The 10,563-nt window shown below is 44.4% G+C and overlaps 1 protein-coding gene across 2 annotated transcripts in view; it reads left to right on the forward strand.

Annotated features, from left to right (window-relative positions):
* Nucleotides 1-10,563, forward strand: part of ASTN2 (astrotactin 2) — a 944,548-nt gene that overhangs the window by 616,301 nt on the left and 317,684 nt on the right. The gene's annotated exons all lie outside the window — the stretch shown is intronic.

The following is a 10,563-nucleotide window of genomic DNA, read 5'->3' on the forward strand; positions in this document are numbered from 1 at the left end:
TTCCCTGTTAATAAATACAGAGGTACATGTGAAATTAAAAGATTGAGACTACTCTCACATAAGAATAAACAGAACAGGGACTGGGTTGGCCAAATTTTATGAAGATTAGACATGCAGTGTACTTCTGAATGTCTTCTTGGGAGAGTTGAAGAAACTGGGGCTGTTCTATCTGGAGAAGAAAGGCCTTAGGTGGGATTTATTCATGCCTCAAAATCTGAAAGCCGTAAGATGGTAGCATGAGAAGAACTGTTCCGTGTATAAGAAATGATTATCTTAAAAAAAAAAAAACTGTACTTTGAGACAGTTTTGCATAAAAATGCAATAGGATATTATCACAAAGAAGGGTTCTCCCTACCATTTGAGGTCATGTCAACAAAAGTCAGAACTGGTAAGAAACATCACCGTTATAATCCTCATCTTCATCCTGTCATCTCACTAATAATAATTGTAAAAATAATAATAATAATTGTGATTGTAGTAGGAGTGGCTACTATTTATCAGGAAATATTCTATATGTCAAGCTCTTTGGTAAGTATTTTAAAAATAATAATAACCACTAACACGAATTTAGCACATGCAGTGGGCATTCGAAGCACTTTCCATTCCTTAATTTAATGTCATCCTCACAATGCCCCATGAAGCAGAGGCTGTTGCCATCCCCTTTATACAGATGAGAAGTGGCAGTGTTAAGTGACTTTCCCAAATCCCCCTTATAGGAAATAAAAGAGCCAGGGTAGTACCATTTTAGCTTCACAGTGAAAACCCTTTGAGATACCATGGCCTCCATTTTACAGTTGAAAAGTCAACACCAGAGAGGTAAACTGACTTTCTCAAAGTCACCATCTAGTGAGAGGGCTAGTGAGGATTCAGATGTATATCTGGCTGACTCCAAAGCCCTGCTCTTATCTTCTAATCCAACATACCTTATCACTTCCCATTTTATAGAACTAGAATGAAAATGTGAATTCCATAAAAGTATTCATCTATGTAGTTATCACATGCTCTTTGAGCACCTGCTATGTCCCAGGTACCATGCTTCAGACCCTGTGGTGCTTAGATATAGTGTGTGTGTGTGTGTGTGTGTGTGTGTGTGGTGTGTGTGTGTGTGTAATCTTAAGTACTTAATTTGTGGCAGGAATTATGAAGTAAAGATGCAGTGTCCCAGGTAATCAGTTAACAGTGGGATCTAATTTAGTTGGAGTAGAGTGTGTGCGTGGCGGAGGGGGAGTACATCTATTGGATTAGAAAACAGTGAGGCTCACAGTCTACCTTGCAGAGGAAGTGTTATTTAACTAATACCTGGAAGATGAGTTGGAGCTAGCATTGTAAAAGGTTTCAAGCAGAGACAGATACTCTAAGAAGGAAAAGAACTTGGTTGGTTTCAGGAGAGGAAGAATGGTGCGGTTGAAGCTGAGTAAATATGGGATGTGAAGCCAGAGGGGTAAGCAGTGACAGATTATGGGGGTCTTGCAGGCAAAGGCTTTATTCTAATAGCAAAGAGGAGAACTCTTAAATGGTTAAAAGAGGGGAATATGTCATGATTGCATTGTATTTTTTGACTTCATGGTAGCTGTGCGCAAGTAGATTGCAATGAGGGTGGAAAGGAAGACAGTGGAATGGGGTCAATTGGTTGTCTGTTGTGGAAGCTACTTGAGAATGTTAGTGGCTTCAACCAGGATGATGGGAACACAATTGAGAAAGGCGATTTGGGGAGATATTTGAAAGGTATAATGGACAAGGGCCAGGGAACAGTTGCAGGCAAAGGGTAAGGTTGAGGGGGAGGATCCAAGGGTGATAGAAGTACTGGCAGCCACATAGCAATTTAACGGCAGAGTTGAGTCCTCCAACTCCCAGATGCTCAAGCCAAGGCCGATGCTACTTTGTTAAAAAACTCTCGGAGAAATTTAAGGGCAAATCTGGATGAGCTACTTTTAATTCTGATACTCTACAGTCCTGATTTTCTATAGTTTTAATAGTCTATGAAACCCTGTGTTGAGTACCATGATGGATAGAATAATGCTGCATGGAATCCAAAGGAAAACATTAATTGTCCCTGGCCTTCAAGAAAGGAATTTACAAGTTTGCAAGAAGACACACACTCAATTAGAAAACAACTATGTGAACACTTAATTTGCAAAGAAATGTTCCAAATGATGCCAGTGGTTTTCAGAGTTCCCATACGAAGACTTTTGAAAGGAATTAGAAGGAATAACGAAGTGTTTCGTAAAGGATGAGGTTTATGAACTGGAGTTTGAAGTGATGGCAAAGAACAGTGCCTCTTGGGAGAGATAAGAGCTATAAAGGCATTTTCCTGTCCAGGAAGGAGCATATGCAGAAGCCCAGATATACTGATAAGCGAGGGGAGTGGGAGGGACAGGAAAAAAAATCTCCAGATGGACCCAGCTCCAAATCCTGGCCCCATCCGTGACAAGCATAGTCCTACTGCCTCATCTTTAAAAAGGGGTATTTAATCAGATACCAGTAACTGCAATATGGCAACATTGTTTGTTTTATGTAGTTTGATTTCTCATAGCAGCTATCAGAGTGATCGGCATGTGATAAATGATCATATGCACTAGTTCCCATTCTCAAGTGTGAAGATGATCTTGGTCCAAAAGAAGGATACAAATTGGGTAGTAAGATGCTAGATCCTGAAGGGACTTCATGGAATCCCAGGATCTCATTTGCATGTGGGGAAGGGACTTGGCTAAGGTCACAAGGCAAGTCATTGCAGAGCTAGCCTATAAACTCAGATCTCCTGGTTGTCCAGCGTGCTTGCCTTCCCCCTACCAATAGACTGGTTGGTAAGGAGAGCCTGGCTCCTCAAAGGCTGACCTGGAACTCTGCAGGCTCAGACAGAATTTAAGCCCCATCAGGAGTCCTCCTTCTGCCTCAAACATTCTATTTATTGTTCCCAGCCCTTCCATCTTGGGTTGTCTCTGAATAGCTAGGGCCGATCTTCCCCGATTTGCTCAAGAAAAGCAGTATAGTGAAGAGACCACACTGTTATCTTTTGACAACAGCCTCCAGATGTAGGAAACTCCCCAGACTACCATGATATTAGAGCAGCCCGTGTCACTTCAGCTCGCTCATCCTTGGCTTCAGTTAAACTTGCTTTGCAATTATTTCTGTCCCCAGACCATGTCACCTCTTGGAGCCACATGCTAAGGCAATTGACTTCCCTCTGTGGGAAGGCGAATGGCTTCTGATGAATCTAGATTTCTCTCTTTCAAGTCTCCTTTCCTGAGCCCCAGATAAAGGGGAGACTGCGGCTCCTTTGTCCTTCGGGTTTCAGAAGGCAGAGGCCTGTAAGCTTCTGGGCATCAAAGGCTGTTGTCATTTCCCGCCTCCTTCCCCTTCCATGCTCCTCCTCCTGCAAGTAATTTCCAGTACAGTCCCCTCCAGAGTAGCCAGCAGGCTCCCCGCCAGCCCCATGTGCCGCGTTTCCTGACAACTGCCTGGCCTGGGATTTCAGACTCTCTCCCAGCTAAAGAATCTGCTGTGCGACAGTCACAGCTCTGCTTTGCGCTCCCCGCTGCCCCTACCTGGATCCCCACACCTAGCAACTGCCGATAGAAGACAGGTCTGCCTCTCATGTCTTCTCTCGAATCTCTGAAAGAGCAACCTGGGTTTCTGCTTCCAGAAAGCCTCACGTGGGCTTCCCTGGTGGCGCAGTGGTTGAGAGTCCGCCTGCCGATGCAGGGGACGCGGGTTCGTGCCCCGGTCCGGGAAGATCCCACGTGCCGCGGAGCGGCCGGGCCCGTGAGCCGTGGCCGCTGAGCCTGCGCGGCCGGAGCCTGTGCTCCGCAACGGGAGAGGCCACAACGGGGAGAGGCCGCCGTACCGCAAAAAAAAAAAAAAAAAAAAGCCTCACGTTTCAAATCTCTGAGCTGGACAAACTCTTAAAGATTAACAAAATTCAGACCTAACCTCTTATCGTATAGCTGGAGAAACTGAGACCCAGGAAAGGATATTACTTGCCCGGTGCTCACCATGATTTGGGGCCCCTCTGAGACTGAAAGTTTGAGTTTGTGACTCCCCAAACCAGTGTTCTCCTGGTTTCTGGTTCTGTTACAGGGGACGTATGTAATTTCTCCATACCCCCATATTAGTGTGTGCTAAGACGAACCACCTGCTTCATCCCTGCTGTCAGCAGAGAGTGAGGACTCAGGTGTCTTGGGATGCCAAATTCATAACGAAGGGGGCATCTTAGGCAAAGCCCACTTGCACTACATGATTCTGCAGGAACTTGACCCCATTCCTGGCTATCTCCTCGGGTTGCCGCACGTAGGCTGCAGCCTGTCTCTGGGAGAGGAACGTGTGGAGGCGTTTAGGACCCTGACAAGTCCAGGACTTATCCACTGTGTGGGAAGATGAAGTGGAGCACAGTAAGAGACACAGAGAAAGACAGCGGCAGGGTGAGAGTGATAAGGAGAAGCAGTCAGAGGGACAAAGCTGAGACATGCGGAGAGACAAGGATGGAGGAGATATTGAGAGTCAGAGTACAGAAGGAGGGATCGCCAGGCACAGAAAGGGCTAAAGAGATACAGAGTAGTGACAAGGGTTAAAGAGATATGGGTTAAAGAGATAAGGTGGTGAAAGGTAGGGGAGTCAGGAAGGAGTGAAAGATGAAAGTCTTGTTCTGTAAATAAGTTCACTTGTATCATTTTTTTAGATTCCATATATAAGCAATACCATATGATATTTGTCTTTCTCTGTCTGGCTTACTTCACTTAGTATGATAATCTCCATCCATCCATGGTGCTGCAAATGGCATTATTTCATTCCTTTTAATGGCTGAGTAATAGTCCATTGTATATATGTAAAATGAACTTATTTACAAAACAGAAACAGACTCACAGACTTAGAAAACAAACTTATGGTTACCAGAGGGGGAAGCGGGGGGAGGGGTAAATTAGGAGGTTGGGATGAACATATACACACTACTATATATAAAATAGATAATCAACAAGGACCTACTGTATAGCACAGGGAACTCTGCCCAATATTCTGTGAAAACATAAATGGGAAAAGAATTAGAAAAAGAATAGATACATGTATATATACATATATGTATATATGTACTGAGAAAAAAAGAAAAAAAAGAAAGATGAAAGGCTTGAAGGAGGGACCTAAAGTGATAGAGAAAGAAGGACACAGCGTTTACACTGAAGTCACAATATAATTTATTCCCAGGAGGGAATAAGGGTTGTTTTAAGAGACTGGGTGGTGCCCCGGAGAGAGCTCTGGATTAGGAGTTGTGTTCAGATGGATTATGAATGCACATAAAAGCCTTTGGTAAAATGCCAAGTTCTGTGCAAATGTGAAAATCAAAGATCTCACTTCTGAATTGCCCCCAAGCGCAGTAAATGATGTCAGGCTTTGCTGTTTCTAATCCCTTCCTGTGAACTGTGTTGGTCTTAATGACCCATGCAGGATCACCGTCAGAATTCCCTTCCCTTAACTCTTGATCAAGGGGGGATTGGCACAGACTGTTGGAGTGAGATAAACTCATCAGAGGTTGGTGGTGTTTGCTGTTTTGTTTGTTCATTTGTATTTTACTTCCCTCCCTCTCCCATCCTTATCCATCCTACCTCATTTTTATAAGAAAGAAAGGTCAACTTCACTTATAGACTGTAGAGATTTAGATAAACATAAGTCAAGAACTATTATTGAGCCTGGAGTCTCAGAAATTGCACTGAGAAGTTGCTTGGGAATGGGGGCTGAGCGAATGCAATGGTGGATTTTGCAAAAGCCTCATCGAAAAGAAGACGGTTCTACCAGCCACAGACATTTACTCATAGGCCTTCACAAATGACCTACAAAGAATGTAAGGTGCTCATGAAAAATTTACTAGAAAGGCGCTTGCCAGTCTGGTTTGCTTATCAGATGTGTGTGTTGTACAGCATAAGAGGACGGTCTTGGGTAAGATGTGGGATTCGGGACGAGGCACCACCAACCCACGCCTGGTGAGACAGAAGGATTCTCTTTAAAGATTTGAGGAAAGCTGGCTTTCACTTGTGGCACCCACTTGTTCCCCCGCTGAAGGTCCTGAGTCACATCTTATTAAGTTGCTCCAAAGCTATGGTTTTTCTGCTGCTTTCCTGGGACGTGGTTAATTGTACACGCTGCTTCTGTATCATTCCCTGTTTTCTACACTTTAATCATGTGTGTACGTTTCTATGTGCCGGGTCCTATCCTACATACTTTGTTTTCTCGCTTAGTCTTTCCAAGACCTGTTGCAAAGTAGCTCTTAACAACTTGGTTTTACAAAAAAGGAAATGAATGTGTCAACCAGACTGCATTAAGCTTTGTCTTGATGACACACAACTTCAAAACCACGGTGGCTTCACAGGAAAGTGTGTGTGTTGCTCATACCACGTGCTCCGGACAGAATCACAGTGGTTCTGTTCACCCTGGTGTTTGGGAATCTGGGCTGACAGAGCGTCATCTTCCATGTGCTTCCGTGAACGCTGTCATAGTGGGGAAGGAACTTGACTCTCATTACTTCCTCCTAGAGGTGACATTCTGCTCACATTGCATGGGTCAAATCAAATCTCATGGTCATGGTGCCCCTCCAAGGGCTGAGCTGAGTTGTGAAATCCTATTATGTGCAGAGAAGCAGAGGCCCAGAAATATGTTGGACATCAATACTGTTTATCACACTGAGGCACAGAGATGTCAGGCTAACTAGCCTGACAGTCATACAGCTAAAAACTGACAGCACATGGGTCTAACAACAAAGCCCATTTAGCAGTAGTGCCTCCCAGGTTCCCGGGATACTCCTAATTCATATCACCACCTCTGAGAACTGTAATTAGACTTCTGTTCTCTTCTTGTCAGTTTCCTTCATTCGATCCCAAGGAACGATAGACTTTATAGATGGGAGAACCTTGGAGAACAGTTTGTACAGCCCCCTCCATTTGTAGATGAGGTGCCCAAGGCTCACAGTTTTTAAGTGAATTACCTAAAATCCCATATAACTAGTAAATAAATAAGGCAGGCCTCCAATTCCCAGTCTATTGGTCTTCTCTGTATCCCCTTGGAAGGCTTAGGGAAATAGCATCCAACTCCCACACTGTACAGATGGTAACACCAAAGCCAAGGTTCCATAATTAACAGCAGAGCCAGGCAGGGAAGCTGTTTTTCTAAACTCTTAGGCCTGAGTGTTTTGTAGTATACCACGATCTTATTGTAAAAAAAGAAAGCAAAGGAGGCAGGTAGTGGAGAAATTATCAATCAAAAGTAGCATTAGCTTTTGATTTTCAAGGACATTCCCAGCCTCTCTATGTAGTAATATTCCAGCTCTTGGCAAAATCTTCAACTAACCACCTAGAGGCACAGCTGCATGCTACCTTCTCTGGGGGATCAGTGGTGAGATCTTTGAAGTGGATTGAGCGACACAAGTTGGAGGCTGGATCACAGGAGTCAGGGGGCAGTTTTCCCTGGGGTCCTGACTCCTGGGCTGACTGTGAAGAACCTCCTTTCTATGTGTCCATTTTTCCAAGGTTTCCTAACATCATCCACAGGAGTCAAACCCAATACGTCCAGTGTACCTTAGGTCCTGGAATCAGAAAGTCTTCATTCCTGTTCTGCCACTTCTACCAGGCCATTCCCCACTTCTGACTTCTCTTGTCTCTTCTGTATATTAAAGTGAGGGCAGAGCTCAGACAAAGACTGAGGGCTTCTGACCTAGAATAATACAGCACTCTTCTTACTCAACTGCCATGGCCAGGGGCCTAGTGAAGCCTTTCCTACTTACCTGATCGTAAGAATCATCTAGGGCTATGCCAAGACCCACCAATCTTTTTTTTTTTTTTTTTTTTTCCCCCAGATAAGGGGCCTGGGAAAGGGAGTTTCCACTGTATTCCCAGGTGGTTCACATTATCCAGCAATCTGGAGATACAGTGGCCTGATGTCTAAGATGCGAGGCTCTAGAGTCCGAGTTCTAACTTGCCACTAACCAAATGCCACTTTCCTCATCTCTAAATTAGGAATAATAACAAGACCCACTTCCTGGTGGTGTTGTGGTGATTAAATGAGATTGGCCCCTGTTTCATCCCTATTCTCAGCAGACAGGGAGGATCCTGGTACCATAGCGGGCGGCCAAGTCAATAACTAAAGAGGAATCTTAGGCAAAGGCCATCCTTATGTGCATGATTCTGCAGGAACTTGATCCCATTCTTGGCTGTGACCCAACACAAGGTGTCAGGGTGCCACCATCAGAAGTAACAGGGTCCAAATCCCACATCTGCCATTTCCTAGCTGTATGGGTTTGGACAAATCCCTAATCTCTCTGAACCTCAAGATCTTCAACTGTAAAGTGGGTTTTACCCCAAAATATCCTCAGAGAGCTACGGTAAGGATTTAACAGTCTAATAAGCAAGGGTCCTAGATCAGTAGGCTTTCAGTAAACATTGTTTTCTTTTCCTCCAGTTGTATTCCTCTCCCCGTAGTTCTAGAAGCCACATGGTTAATGAAGATGTATTCTGTTACATTCCCCCAGATCTCATCTCTGGACTGGAGTCATGGTCATCCTCCCAACTTCCTCCAACTAACACATGTTTTGGTGAATACATTGCTTTGGTGAAGTGCCCAGGGTAGAGACAGAAATGTAGCCCTTCTTGCTCTGTGGGTCTGTTGGAGGTAGACAGCTCAGCCAGCAATGTGGGATGGGGCAGCAACCAAGGTCACCTTCTTGTGGGAGTATTTATCGCAGCCTTTGGAAAGATATAATCTCGCTGATGTGTTGTACCACCTGTGTCCTATAGGGTAGCCCCCTTTGTCTGAATGACCTACAGTGAAATACATCTAATTAGCAATGTGACATTTAGATGCTCATGTGGGCTATGTGGAATTTGATAACCTGGGCCCAGATCCCAAAGTTTCAGAACTATATTAATCTACCACCTCTAGGGTGATATTAAAAATTATTTAATGATCAGCATAGACGTGGCATTGACCAATCAAAGAGGATGTCCATCCAAACAGAATGAAGGTTTAGCTGTAAGCCCTTCTGGACCTCACATCAGTCTTACTCACCTTCCACCTTTCCTGATTTCCTCCCCCTCTTATCAACTCATCCCATCCTCCGGTACATTTCCTCAACACCGTGAAGCGTGACTGATATTGTAAAACTATTTTTTCTTTTCTTTCTAAAGCCTGTTTCTGAGGGGCATAGGCAGGTGTTTCTCCCATGACACATGTGGACAGAGCAGATTGCCTATCATACTTCTTACATGAGAAAACTGAAGCTCAGAAAGGTGAGGTGTGGCATCCAAAGTGCCATGTGCATGTGGTCTAAAACCATACGATCCTCAAAGAGCAGGAAAGCAAGTAATAGCTCATCATCATCATTGGACACAAAACCCCTATCTAAAGGTAGGAATTTTCCATACGTCTGCTTAGAGCCAGGACTCAATGCACATGAAATACACTGGTGCTTCTTAAACACTCATGTGCATACAGATCGCCAGGGAATCCTGCTAAAATACAGGCTGTGGTTCAGTGGGTTGTGGGTAAGGCCTGAGACTCTGCATTTCAAATGAACTCCTGGGTCTGAGGACCAGTTTGAATAGCAAAGTGTTAAACTGAACTTTATGCTAGATGTGAGCCCAGGTTGGGCCTGAGAATGGAAAAGGATGGTTTCCCCTCCATGTGCCTGTTTGAAAACAGCAACCGAGTCCCAAGTCCAGTGGCACAAGGGCGCCATGGTGTCCCAAAGGAGTCTCCCCTCAGAGTGACCAAGTGCAGAGACGGTTTTGGATTTGCAGCAGCCAGGGCGGACAGTGCTGTCCTGCAATCCAACAGGCCCCAAGTGCATAATGTAGCACAATTCGTTCTCTGCATCCATTCGTCTGCTCTGCTCACTGTGGGGTACAAGAACACTGAGCATCAGTACCGATCGGGGAGGCACCTGTCCTGACTCTAGTGTCCTGAAGCTGCAGCTGGGTGCCCAGATCATGGCCTCCTCCATCTGCCCACACTACAGTTCCAGCCATCATTGGATGCCGTGGAAGGTACTTTCCAGGGGAGAGCTGGGCTACAGTCTGCATTAGATCAAAGGTGGAAGGCAGACTCCTAGAAAATCAGTGAGAAATCCATTTGGGAGGGGACATTGGTCTGGGTGAAGCTTTATTTTTCTTAAGCGCTGAGACCAAAATCTCATATCGTCGATGCTCATTAGTTTAATTGGGGACAGAAGGAAAGTAGTAAAATTAAGACCTAGTGAAAGATGCTTTTTATTTATTTATTTTTGTGGGGAGCAGGGAATTGCAATCCATTTTTAAACAAGGACTCTCTAATCTCCCTCCCTAATCATAGTAAGAGAAGAAAGAAAAATAGCTACTTTATTTTTAAAAACGTTTTGTTCTCAATGTTCACATCTCTAAATATACCAAGCATGGTCATTTTATGAGGAAAACAAATTATACACAGCGTATTTTGAATGTTCTCCAATTAAACTAAAGATGTAACTGCAGTCCGCAAAAGGTGCTGAAACAACAAAAGTAACCAACCAGGTCCGTTTCACTTCCCTTCTCAGTTTTCTACCTAACCACCCCC

This window comes from Lipotes vexillifer, unplaced genomic scaffold, assembly GCF_000442215.2.
Source record: "Lipotes vexillifer unplaced genomic scaffold, Lipotes_vexillifer_v1.1 scaffold230, whole genome shotgun sequence".
Taxonomy (NCBI): domain Eukaryota; kingdom Metazoa; phylum Chordata; class Mammalia; order Artiodactyla; family Lipotidae; genus Lipotes; species Lipotes vexillifer.